A 14,333-nucleotide genomic window follows, 5' to 3' on the forward strand; every position below is an offset into this window, starting at 1 on the left:
GCTAACAAAGGTCCATGTAGTCAAAGCTAGGTTTTTCCAGTAGTCACGTATGGATGTGAGAGTTGGACCATAAAGAAAACTGAGTGCCGAAGAATTGATGCTTTATGACTGTGGTGTTGGAGAAGACTCTTGAGAATCCTTTGGACAGCAAGGAGATCAAACCATCAATCCTAAAGGAAATCAGTCCTGAGTATACATTGGAAGGACTCATGCTGAAGCTGAAGCTCCAATACTTTGACCACCTGACGTGAAGAGCCATCTCACTGGAAAAGACCCTGATGCTGGGAACGATTGAAGGCAAAAGGAGAAGGGGGCGACAGAGAATGAGATGGTTAGATAATATCACCGACTCAATGGACATGAATTTGAGCAAATTCCAGAAGATTGTGAAGGACAGGGAAGCCTCACGTGCTGCAGTCCCTAGGGTCCCAAAGAGTTGGACATGGTAGTGACTGAACAACAACAAAAATGAACAACCTAAAAGCTGAGAATCCTGTTTTATCTGGCAAACTTTCTGAGGACTCACACCTGAGAGGCGACCTCTCAAATAGCTCTGTGGGACTGCTCTGAATAGGCAAGGGAGGAGCCAGAATACACAAGCATTTTACAACAAAAACCAGGTTGTCAGAACATCAAAAAATTACTATTAAAGAAAACCAGATATCTCAAATTAATGACTTTAGCACGTTTCTATGTAAGGGAAGATGCCAGGGTCTGCGCTTATTGAAATCCTTCCTTTGGTATGCACCTTATCTAACGCCAGTAACTTGTTTTTTTCCCATCCTGAGTTCCCTCAGTGTTCACCATAAAGGGCTGTACTGGCTGATGGCTTGATGGCCACAATATCCTCTGTTTGCTCTTAAAGGCAGGGGCATTCTTAGTCCATGGAGCTTCCCAGGTGGCGCTAGTGGTAAAGAACCCACCTGCCAATGCAGGAGACGTAAGAGACATGGGTTCAATCCCTGGGTGGGGAAGATCCCTTGGAGGAGGGCATGGCAACCCACTCCAGTATTCTTGCCTGGAGAACCCATGGACAGGGGGGCCTAGAGTCCCTAGAGTTACAAAGAGTAGGATACAACTGAGGCAACTTAGCATGCATGCATTCTTAGCCCATATTATCTTGTCCCCATCTATTCTTGACAGATAAATGGTCTCTGAATAGGCCATTTTAGTGATTTTAAAGTTTCTGAAGAAGCAAGTATCTATTTTGCTCTCTAACGCTCTTGACTTTCTACCATCCTTTAAGAGTTTTCATCCTATTTTAATTTGTTCTATCCCTTAACTCTGGTTTGGAATGGGAGCAAACTTCTACTGCTGCTTGATGTCCCTTCTTTTACTTCTCCCTATTCTAATCATATTCAGTTTAACAAAGACAGTGTCCAGCTTTGAGGATTTCTTTCAGTTATCATTACTTAACTAGAAATGGTGTCTTTCCATTTGACAGTCATTATTATTTCCTGCACATAGCACCCAGAACAGAGATGATGTCTGGGAGAATCTCTCCATAGAAAACCAGGGATTACAAGATTGGCTATGGAGTCCTTTAGCCCCGAGGGGTCCTGAAAAAAAATAATGGTATGAGAACCCTGAGCACTGAGATAAAGAATCCCACAGGAGGAGGAGATGCAGGGAGAGGCTGTAAACCTCACAGGAGTCAGCCCTGAGGAGACAGTGAGCTGGAAAGGGCTGGAGGGTACAAGACCCTTGGCATTAGAAACAATTGCTTGTTGACAGAGAATAGTCCCTGAGAAGGGTCCTGGTGCTGCCATTCTGCCTGAAGCCAGGAAACAGTGTCTCTTTCCTTCCCCTCCCCAGTCCCACCCTTTCTCTCCCCACCTTCCTCTCTTCCTCTGTCTCTCTCAACTCTGAGAGAGGGGGCCAGGAAAGCCTAGAGAGCAGGCTACCCTTGGAAAATCTAATAAACGTGTAAACCTCTTCCCATCCTGGAAAGATCAGCGATGGCAGAGCCACTGTGAAGAGGAGGACTTGCTAGAGATGCGGGCAGCTGCGGCCACGTGTCACCGGCCCTGCTACACCTTTGCTCCCCTCAGGTCTGAGCTACGCCCTCCCTCTCAGTCACTGTCTGAATCCCTGCTCATGGCAATTTGCCACCGAGACTGAGCTGGCTAATAAACTACAGCTTCTTTTAAAACGTGAGAGAACGTTTTCTCAGCCAACTGGATAACTGTGTGAAAATAAAATTTTATAAGCCCTGCCTCACAACTTATGTGGAAATAAACTTCAGATGGACTGAGGACATGAGTGTAAAAGAAAACAGAGCTGTTCCGAGATAAAATACTTTTATAATTTCAGTGTGAGAGCTAGACATGATATAAAAGGTAGAAAACATATAGGAAAAGCTAGATGTGTGTATGTTGGAATATATGTGTGCTTCCCAGGTGGCTGGCTCAGTGGTAAAAAATCCATCTGCCAATACAGGAGACATGGGTTCCATCCCTTGTTGGGAAGATCCCCTGGGGAAGGAAATGGCAACCCACTCCAGTATTCTTTCAAGGATAATCCCATGGACAGAGGAGCCTGGTAGGCTACAGTCCATGGGTTTGCAGAGTTGGACACGACTGACTGAGCCACACACACAAGCACTTATGAATATATGTATGAAAAGTGAAAGTGTTGGTCACTAAATCATGTCTGACTCCATTGACTGTAGCCCTCCAGCTATTCCCTTCTCCAGGGCCTCTTCCTGACCTAGGAATTGAACCAGGGTCTCCTGCATTGCAAGCAGACTCTTTACCATCTGAGCCACCAGGGAAGCTCAAAAATATGTATATGTGTGTATATATATACACATATATATAGTTAATATATACATACACACACACACACATATATATATATACACAGAGAATATGTAACTTAAATAAATGTCATTAAGATGTTATACATGCTGTTGTTAACCTGAATCGTATCTAGTGAGGATCTTTTAAAATTGCGTCTCCCTGTGCTCCCATCCCATCACATGTAAACAGTGTTAACAGTCCTGTATGTATCTTTCCCCTCTTTACATTGTGCTCATATAGTTCTGTACAAATACACACGCCTATGGAGGAACTTGGTCATTGCTGCATTATGCACACTTCCCTGCATTTTGCTTTTCTTACTTAACAAGAGATCTTGAAAATCCTCCTACTCTTCCAATACAGATCTAATGTATTTTTGTTAATGACTGACAAAAACAGGACTGTTAAAAGATAACTGAAATATATTTAAAATTTTTAAGAGTTTGCTGGAGCAAAAAGCGATTTGAACCTGGCATTAGTGAAGCTGGCAGATAAGAAGGAGTTCCGGGGAGCTGTACAGAACAAAAGACTTATAGACAAAAGGGAGCAGGAACAAGGAAGTTACACTTGGCCAAAAAACAGGTTGGTTATGATGAGGTTACTTTCCTTTAGGGATGGCAGGAATCATCTATAAGGCAGTTTACCTAATGAATGCTAATCAGGAGATTCCATTTCTGGGTGAGCAGAAACTCTATGTTGTCTCACTTTGGTGAAGCTTAGCATGAGTGACTTCATTTGGGGCCTGTTGTCTTATTTTACAGGATAAAGCACATTTTATTCCCCAAATGATGAGCATTTATTCCATTTCTAGATATTAAATGGGTTAACGCGCCTTTCTCTTTTGAATTTCCTGATAAGTGACCTTCTCCTAGTAATGGAAGATTAGGCTCTGATTATTGCATTTAACAGACAACAGAACACCCAGTTCCCAGAGAAAGGGAATGGGGTGCCAGGTGTGGAGGACAGAAAAGAGCAGGGAAATAAAAGGGCTTGAAGGGGTGGGGAAGAGACAGAGGCCTAAAAGATGACTTTGCTATGCTATATTATTGCCTCATGAGTTGAGCAAGCTCTGGGAGTTGGTGATGGACAGGGAAGCCTGGAGTGCTGCAGTCCATGGGGTGGCAAAGAGTCGGACACGACTCAGCGACTGAACTGAACTGATTATTGCCTCAAACCAGTGTAGGGGCTTTTACCTTGGGATATTCTTTCTGATATGTCACAAGAGAAGGTGGTGGAGGCCAGAGATTGACAGAAGGAGGATGGAAGACACAATCAACCTGAGACTAAACATCTGAACTGCAGTTCAACTCAGTTTAATCGTGTCTGACTCTTTGCGACCCCACTGACTGCGGCACACCAGGCTTCCCTGTCCGTCACCAACTTCCGGAGCTTGCTCAAACTCATGTCCATCAAGTTGGTGATGCCATCCAACCATCTCATACTCTGTTGTCTCCTTCTTCTCCTGCCTTCAATCTTTCCAAAGGACAAGAATTGAAGTTTCAGTCAGAATTTTGTTCACTTCTACAACACTGCCACCATGTGGTTATAGAAGAACATTGCAGCTAGCAAACACTGATGGGTTGGGAGAGTTGTTTAGTTGCTAAGTCTGGTCTGACTTGAGATCCCATTGACTGCAGCATGCCAGGCTTCCCTGTCCTTCACTGCCTTCTGAAGTTTGCTCAAACTCATGTCCATTGAGTTTGTCCATTGAGCCATCCCACCATCTAATTCTCTGTCGTCTCTTTCCCCTCCTGCCCTCAATCTTTCTCAGCATTAGGGTCTTTTCCAGGGAGTCGGCTCTTTGCATTAGGCAGCCAAAGTATTGCTTCAGCTTTAGCATCAGTCCTTCCAATGAATATTCAGGGTTAATTTCCTTTTGGATTGACTGGTTTGATCTCTTTGAAGTTCAAGGGACTCTCAAGAGTCTTCTCCATCAGTTCAGTTCAGTTTAGTTCAGTTGCTCAGTCATGTCCGACTCTTTGCAACCCCATGGACTGAGGCACACCAGGCCTCCCTGTCCATCACCAACTCCTGGAGTTTACTCAAACTCATGTCCATTGAGTCGGTGATGTCATACAACCATCTCATCCTCTGTTGTCCCCTTCTCCTCCTGCCTTCAATCTTTCCCAGCATCAGGGTCTTCATATGAATCTAAAAAGAAATGATACAAATGAACTTTACATAAAGAACAGAGACAGACTTAGAAAATGACTTATGGTTGCCAGGGGGAAGACTTTGGGAAGGTCATGTACATACTGCTCTATTAAAATGGATAACCAACAAAGACCTCCTGTATAGCACATGGATCTCTTCTCGATATTATGCACCAGCCTGCATGGGAGGAGGGGAGAATGGATACATGTGTATGTGTGGCTGAGTCCCTTAGCTGTTCACCTGAAACTACCACAACATTGTTAACTGGCATCAATACAAAGTAAAAAGTTTAAAGTTTGGGGAAAAACAAACAAATAAATAAGCAAAATATTTTTTTTAAGATTAATTTTTTAATATAGTTATCCAATTGCCCTAGTACCACGAGAGCCTCTTTCTTATGCAGAAGCTTGTATTGTGGAAACTCTTGCCTGGAAAATCCCATGGACGGAGGAGCCTGGTGGGCTGCAGCCCATGGGGTCACTAAGAGTCGGACAGGACTGAGCAACTTCACTTTCACTTTTCACTTTCATGCGTTGGAGAAGGAAATGGCAACCCACTCCAGTGTTCTTGCCTGGAGAATCCCAGGAACGGGGGAGCCTGGTGGGCTGCCGTCTATGGGGTCGCACAGAGTCAGACATGACTGAAGCAACTTAGCAGCAGTAGCAGTATTGTGGAAAAAAATACATATGTACTCACAGGAGATTTGCTTTTATTCCAAAGCCTTTCACCATGACACCAAACTATCCCTGTCTCCACTAGAGGGAACCATTTTTTGTTTGTTTGTTTCTAGTTTGTTGTTCCAGTGCTTCTCTTTCAAAAAATTTCCCTCCATTTGCATGTTACAATCAATGAAATACAGGTAATCTGCCCCAAGTAACATACATTTTAGTACTGCTGGCTTTTCAACTTCAGAAAAAGGACATCATGACTATTTGCTCTTTTCTGAGGCTCTTTCCCCCTATTCTGTTATATTACTGAGACTCGTGCATGCAGCTCTGTGTAGCTGCTGTCCACTCAGTTTTACTGAGGTGTTCTATTCCATAGTGTGGATATACTGCAAGACGTTGATCCTTCTGTCACTAGCATTTGATTGTTTCCACTGTTTCTCCTATTATGTATACTCTCTTTTAAGAAAAAAAAGACTTATTTTTGTATTTAGCTGCACTGGGTCTTAATTGCTGCACTTGGGATCTTCAATCTTTGTTGAGGCATGCGAGATCTCTAGGTGAGACATGTGAGATGTAGTCCCTTGATCAAGGATTGAACCCGAGCCCCCAGCACTGGGAGCGTGGTGGAATCTGAGCCATTGGACCACAAGGGAAGTCTCCTATTTTGTATACTCTTGTGAATATTCTTATTCATGTTCCCTAGTACATGTGTCACCCCACTCCAGTACTCTTGCTTGGAAAATCCCATGGATGGAGGAGCCTGGAAGGCTGCAGTCCATGGGGTCGCTGAGTCAGACACGACTGAGCAATTTCACTTTCACTTTTCACTTTCATGCATTGGAGAAGGAAATGGCAACCCACTCCAGTGTTCTTGCCTGGAGAATCCCAGGGACGGAGGAGCCTGGTGGGCTGCCCTCTATGGGGTCGCACAGAGTCGGACACGACTGAAGGGACTTAGCTTAGCTTAGCTTAGTTTAGCTTAGTACATGTGTGAGACTGCCACCTATCTAAGCAACATGGAATTGCTAAGGAGAACAGTATGCAATGTCCCACTGCAGTAAAAATTGTAGAGACTTCTGGTCTCCAGTCCAGCATGTAAGGAGCTTACAAGTCATCATTCCTAGCCACACGAGAAGAAGCTTAACCCATGGCACAGGGAACTCTATTGAACATATTCAGTGTCTTGTAATAACCTATAATGGAAAAGAATCTGAAATATATACATATATATATATATATATATATATATATATATATATTCGTACATGTCTGAATCACTTTGCTGTTCACCTGATGCTAACACAACATTGAGCTTGGAACAGTCTTATGGACTCTGTGGGAGAGGGAGAGGGTGGGAAGATTTGGGAGAATGGCATTGAAACATGTAAAATATCATGTATGAAACGAGATGCCAGTCCAGGTTCAATGCACGATACTGGATGCTTGGGGCTAGTGCACTGGGACAACCCAGAGGGATGGTATGGGGAGGGAGGAGGGAGGAGGGTTCAGGATGGGGAGCACATGTATACCTGTGATGGATTCATTTTGATATTTGGCAAAACTAATACAATTATGTAAAGTTTAAAAATAAAATAAAATTTAAAAAAAAAAGCACAACCTTTTTTAAAAAGGATTTTAAAAAAAGAAAAGTTTAACAAACTGAAATTCAACAGTGCTTCTTAGAGCTAGCAAAGAACTGAGGTAGCAGGGCAAACTGCTGTCCTTCAAATTGGAAAGAGAGGCAAATACAAACGACCACAAATTATTAAAGTAAAAATCTTTTACAAGAAACTGTCCTGAGGTAGGAAACCCTGTAACTGTGAATTTCTGGAGGCTCAATGTGGACAAGTTTAAGAATTAAAAACTCAGAGCAGGAGAGGAATCTTTGGTGAATCCCCACATTTTTATGAGTTTTACGGCCAGAGGCGCAACCAAATTCTTACAGTGAAGATAAGAGAAAAATTCTCTCATCCTCTGGCAAGGTGAGGGAGAAAGCAGTCTGTTTTTCTTAACAAGCCCTGACCTCAAAAAAAAATACTGTTTTATCAGAGCCTAACTGACCTGGGGAAAGGGACTCCAGCCCCCTCTAGCTTTCTTGTCTTACCCAAGGAGGAAGGGAGACTGAGATGTACTTGTGAAGGTCACATCCCAAGGGCACAGGCTCTCTAAAACATGGAGACCTAGTCACAGCACTACAGAAAGCTTCTCTTGGGCTTCCCTGGTGGCTCAGTGGTCAAAAACAAAACAAAACAAAAAAAACACCTGCCAGTGTAGGGGACACGAGTTCGATCCCTGGTCTGGGAAGATCCCACCTGCTATGGGACAACTAAGCTCGCGCATCGCAGCTTCTGAGCCAGCACTCTAGAGCCGGTGAGCAGCAATTACTGAGCCCACACAGCGCAACCACTGAATCCCATGCTCCTAGAGCCTGTGCTCCGCAACAGGAGAGTGGCCAGAGCTCACTGCAACTACAAAAGCCTGCACGCAGCAGTGAAGACCCAGCACAACCAAAAATAAAGAAGTTAATAAATAAATCTTTGGGGGAAAAAAGGAAACTTTTCTCTCCCAGTACCTTACCTCCACATCAGCAAGGCTCTTGTGTAATAACAAATTACAGCTTCAAGCCTCAGGCCTTATTTAAGAAGACGTATCTAGAAACCCAAAAGACAGCAGGTGAAGCAAAAACAAGGACACTGAGGAAATTTTAGCATCTGGCAACTACAGGGACAATGAATAGCACATACATCCTAACCCCCAGCCAGGTAAACCTAAAACCTCACATTAAAGGCCTGTGTACTCCCACACCTTTAGCCCAGCATGCTGTGTCTAGTTTTCAACAGACCATTCCAAAGCATGCTAAAGACAAAACAACGCATTTCGAAGAGGCAGAGCAAGCATTAGAACCAGGCTCCGACTTGGCAGAGATGTTGTAATGATCAAACCAGGAGCTTAAAACACCTATATTAACATGCTGTAAAGGGAAAAGTGGGAAGGATGGAAAACAGATGGGTAATGAAAGCAGAGAGATGGTGTGAGTCTAACGGAGTCCGTGATGTTGATGCATCCATTATGTGCGGCTGAGCTGCTGCACAGGTTGTGAACTGGCAACAGCCCTTCCTGTGAGTGCATTCCTTAGATAACAGCCTGCAGAATCACAAGCAGATTAAATTCTTGATATGACTTCCCCAACTACCCCATGCTAAGCACTTTTCCTTGTCTCCCAGCATCTTCCCATTGGGTACATAAGATCGTTGTGAAGCTTACCAAAACCTTGTTCATTTGTGTTTGAATTGACCAATCTGGCCTCAGCCTGGGAACCCCAAAGCTTTCTACCCATAGACCCTAATAAGAACGTGTGCCCCAGGTCCTGCCCTGCCCTCTTGGCCTGCATCCTGCCTTGACCTCCCTGTGGAGCCCTTCGAGGTGTGTCCTTTAAAAAAAAAAATTATTTATACAGTCAGCAAAAACAAGACCAGTAGCTGACTGTGGCCCAGATCATGAACTCCTTATTGCCAACTTTAGACCTAAATTGAAGAAAGTATGGAAAACCACAAGACCATTCAGGTGTGACCTAAATCAAATCCCTTACAATTATACAGTGGAAGTGACAAATAGATGCAAGGGGTTAGATATGATAGAGTATCCGAAGAACTGTGGACAAAGGTTCGTAACATTGTACAAGAGGTGCTGATCAAAACCAACCCCAAGAAAAAGAAATGCAAAAAGGCAAAATGGTTGTCTGAGGAGGCCTTACAAATAGCTGAGAAAAGAGAGTGAATGGCACAGGAGAACAGGAAAGATATATCAATCTGAATGCAGAGTTCCAAAGAATAGCAAGGAGAGATAAGAAAGCCTTCCTCAGCAATCAATGCAAAGAAATAGAGGAAAACAATAGAATGGGAAAGACTAGAGATCTCTTCCAGAAAATTAGAGATACCAAGGGAATATTTCATGCAAAGATGGGCTCAATAAAGGACAGAAATGGCATGGACCTAACAGAAGCAGAAGATGTTAAGAAGAGGTGGCAAGAATACACAGAAGAACTATATCAAAGAGGTTTTAATGACCCAGGTAACCACAATGGTGTGATCATTCACCTGAAGCCAGGAGTCCTGGAGTGCGAGGTCAGGTGCGCCTTGGGAAACATCACTATGAATAAAGCTACTGCAGGTGATGGAATTTCAGTTGAGCTATTTCATCCTAAAAGATGATGTTGTGAAAGTGCTATGTTCAGTATGCCAGCTAATTTGGAAAACTCAGCAGTGGCCACAGGACTGGAAAATGTCAGTTTTCATTCCAATCCCAAGGAAAGGCAATGTCAAAGAATTCTCAAGCTACCTCACGATTGCACTCATCTCACACATGCTAGCAAAGTAATGCTCAAAATTCTCTAAGCCAGGCTTCAACAGTACATGAACTGAGAACTTCCAGATGTTGAAGCTGGATTTAGAAAAGGCAGAGGAACCAGAGATCAAACTGCCAACATCCATAGGATCATAGATAAAGCAAGAGAATTCCAAAAAAAAAAAAAAATCCACTTCTGCTTCATGAGCTATGCTAAAGCTTTTGACTATGTGGATCACAACAAACTGAGAAAAATTCCTCAAGAGATGGGGATACCAGAGGCACTTTAACTGCCTCCTGAGAAATCTGTATGTGGGTCAAGAAGCAACAGTTAGAACCAGACATGGAACAACAGACTGGTTCCAACTGGGAAAGGAGTATGTCAAGGCTGTATATTGTCACCCTGCTTATCTAACTTATATGTAGAGTACATCATGCGAAATGCTGGGCTGGATGAAGCACAAGCTGGAATCAAGATTGCCAGGAGAAATATCAATAACCTCAGATATGCAGATGACACCACCCTTATGGCAGAAAGTGAAGAGGAACTAAAGAGCCTCTTGATGAAAGGGAAAGAGGAGAGTGAAAAAGTTGACCTAAAACTCAACATTCAAAAAAACTAAGATCATGGCATCCGGTCCCATCACTTCATGGCAAATAGATGGGGAAAGAATGGAAACAGTGACAGACTTCATTTTCTTGGACTCCAAAATCAATGCATGTGGTGACTGCAGCCATGAAATTAAAAGATTCTTGCTCCTCAGAAGAAAATCTATGACAAATTTAGGCAGCATATTAAAAAGCAGAGACATTACTTTGCTGACAAAGGTCCATCTAGTCAAAGCTTTGGTTTTTTTCTGGTAGTCATGTATGGATGTGAGAGTTGGACTATAAAGAAAGCTGAGTGCTGAAGAATTGATGCTTTTGAACTGTGGTGTTGGAGAAGACTCTTGAGTCCCTTGGACTGCAAGGAGATCAAACCAGTCCATCCTAAAGGAAATCAGTCGTGAGTATTCATTGGAAGAACTGATGCTGAAGCTGAAACTCCAATACTTTGGCCACCTGATGTGAAGAACTGACTCATTTGGAAAAACCCTGATGCTGGGAAAGATTGAAGGTGGGAGGAGAAGGGGACGACAGAGGATGAGATGTTTGGATGGCATCCCAGACTCAATGGACATGAATTTGAGCAAACTCCTGGAGATAGTTAAGGACAGGGGAGCCTGGTGTGCTGCAGTGTATGGTGTTGCAAAGATTTGGATGTGACTGAACAACAATTCTTTCAAAATCAAAAGGCACTGACTGCATATAGGCAACCAATTGTAACCATTAAGGAGGCCAAAAATTTTAGAATAACAATTAGGACATTAATTCTGTGTTATTCTGTTAATATTGCAGCGTATTTTCAAAGTTTATTCCAACTCTGAAGTTCTAGGCTTCATTATTCAAAGGCTAGACCATCTATGTAAACTGAATTCAAATAAATCTTTTTTTCAGCCTCTTTTATGTGGTAGAAACTATGCCACTCAATGAGAATATAAAACTTTACAGACCATGTAACTCACCCCTACGAGTTCATTTCTATGAAAGACATAGACATAAGTGAATTATTGCGGGTCATGTTCCACAATACATTTCCTTCTTCCACAACATTACATTATTCAGCAGAGTTTATAAAAAAAAATGTTCACAATTATATTTATTCGGCTACCTGACCTTTGGCCCCAAAATCCTGGAATAGGTTCACATTTACTCCAGATCAATGTCACATTTACTTAATAAACATCATATAAAACCAAATGAAAGTCACTCAGTAGTGTCCGACTCTTTGTGACCCCATGGACTCTACAGTCCATGGAATTCTCCAGGCCAGAATACTGGAGTGGGTAGCCTTTCCCTTCTCCAGTGGATCTTCCCAACCAAGGGATCAAACTCAGGTCTCCCTCATTGCAGGCAAATTATTTACCAGCTGAGCCACAAGGGAAGCCCCATATAAAGCCAAAGCAAAGGTAAATGCCCTTTTCAAGAGGCAGGTTCTTCACATCAGGTGGCTAATGTATTGGAGCTTCAGCAATGGTACTTCCAATGAATATTTAGGGTTGATTTCCTCTAGGATTGACTGGTTTGATCTCCTTGCAGTTCAAGGGCCTTTCAAGAGTCTTCTAAATACATGATAACAATGATATAAAAATCACGAGAGTGGTAAATGGAGTTAAAATTAAACCTCTTAGAAGAGGTTACAACTGATATATTTTAATCAATTTTATTGAAGCATAATTTAAATAAAGTAAAATGCACCCTTGTTAAGATGCCTGCTTACAGGATGACAGCTATACTGTGGTCTTACTCCACAGCAGCCCTGAAGATACAGGTGAAAGAAAGTCCTCCCAGTGGGTGGAGTGTTGCAAATGTGTCTAGTTGCCCACTTTGTGTGAAAGGAGGAATAGTCTCAGGAGGGATGTCCAGCTAGTTGTATAGATGCCTAGAGAATGAGCTGTTATTTCTTAGTACCCAACAGGACAAAGGCAGAAATTGCTCTCTTCTCCAGAGGACTGTGTTGTTTTTATTGGTAATGGATTGACTACACCAGACCCCTTCTACCAAAGAGGGGACAGTGTCCTCATTGAAATTTGACACTTTGGCTGAGACATGCATTCCTTGCTCACAGCACTTCTTCCAGCATAGAAATATTTACAGAATCTTCATATATTGTAATTATTTACCAAACAGCAGTGCCTCTGACCAAAGATCATATTTATTTGGAAAGAAAGTATGTCAATAGATTTATGTTCATACAAGTCATGGTCTTCTGGTTGATGTCTAATCATCAACCAGAAGCATCTAGTTAAATAAAGTTGGAACAGACAACTGAAGACTCAGCCATGGAGCCAGCAAAATAGTCCTTGTCACATAGGTCTTTTGATTTTTTTCCTAGTGTTTTGCGAATATGAATAATTTATGCACACACATAATTTTATGTCTTTGCCATTGTATCTGTGGCTATATTCCCAGGACAGTAGTTGCTAGATTGATGAGGACATGTGTATGTGATTTTTCTGGACATTGCCAAATTTCCCTCCCTTCAGGTACATAGGGGTGTACCTCTCATATACCCTTCTTGTATACCCAAGTGTGCCAGTGCCTGCTTCTCCTCTGAAATATCAGCCTCTCAATGGGGCAGATATTTTCCAGTCTGACATGTGAACAATAATATCTATATAGTTTTAATTTGCATTTCTATTACTGTGAGAGAAGTTGAACTACTTTTAACATGTTTAAGGGCCACTTCAATTTCTTTTCATCTGAATTTTCAATATTTTTAAAACTTTATTTTATAATATATTGGAATAGAGTTGATTAACAACGCTGTGCTAGTTTCAGATGTAGAGCAAAGTGATTCAGTTATACACATATGTTATCTGTTCTTTTTCAAATTCTTTTCCAGCTTAGCTTGTTACACAATATTGAGCAGAGTTCCCTGTGCTATACAGTAGGTCCTTGTCGGTTATCTGTTTTAAATATCACAGTGTATACATGTCCATCCCAAACTCCCTATCCCTCTTCCCCACCTCCCTGCCAACCCTGTAAGCATAAGTTCATTCTCTAAGTCTGTGAGGCTGTTTCTGTTTTTGTAAATAAGTTCATTTGTATCATTTTCTAAAAAAGAATATTCATTGTTTCAAGTTGTTTATTATGTTCTTCATTTTTTTTTTTTTTGAGAAACTGTTCCTTAGTTAGGAATATCAGTCCTAATTAAAGTCCTAAATAGATGACACACACACACAGTTTTATTATTATTGTCTCTAGATTTTGAACATGGGGAATTTTTCTTCTATATTTGGAGAGACTCAAATGCTACATTACCATCATAGTCTTGCTCTTTCTAGAAGTCTCCCATAAAGTCTTGAGTAAAGTGGCTAAAAAAGCCCTTCTAATTTTCAGAGCCCTGTGTTACATAATGAGTGACCACGTTTTGAGTGTATCACTTAAAACAAATTTACCTTTACTCCTAAATTTGGGCACCAAATTTAAGTACAGGACTATTCTCCACAAATATCCTGTCAAACTAATTTTCAAAATGTTGAAAATATGACTCATACAAGTATAATATGAACTATAATAATATATATTGTATAATATATATAATATGTAAGTATAATATGAAGTATAATATCAAAGATTTCTTTCACCTATTAAGAAGGGAACAAATAAAATGGTACAGTTGGTTCCACAAAGATTTTAAAAACAAAGGCTTAAGTAATCCACCAGGAGAGACATTTTAAAAAATTAAGGAAAAAATTGCAGGTTTAGACACAAAACTGGTTAATGTCCCACAGAGCAATACAACTATAATTTGGGGAGTTAT

This window comes from Bos taurus, chromosome 4 (genome assembly GCF_002263795.3).
Source record: "Bos taurus isolate L1 Dominette 01449 registration number 42190680 breed Hereford chromosome 4, ARS-UCD2.0, whole genome shotgun sequence".
Classification (NCBI taxonomy): domain Eukaryota; kingdom Metazoa; phylum Chordata; class Mammalia; order Artiodactyla; family Bovidae; genus Bos; species Bos taurus.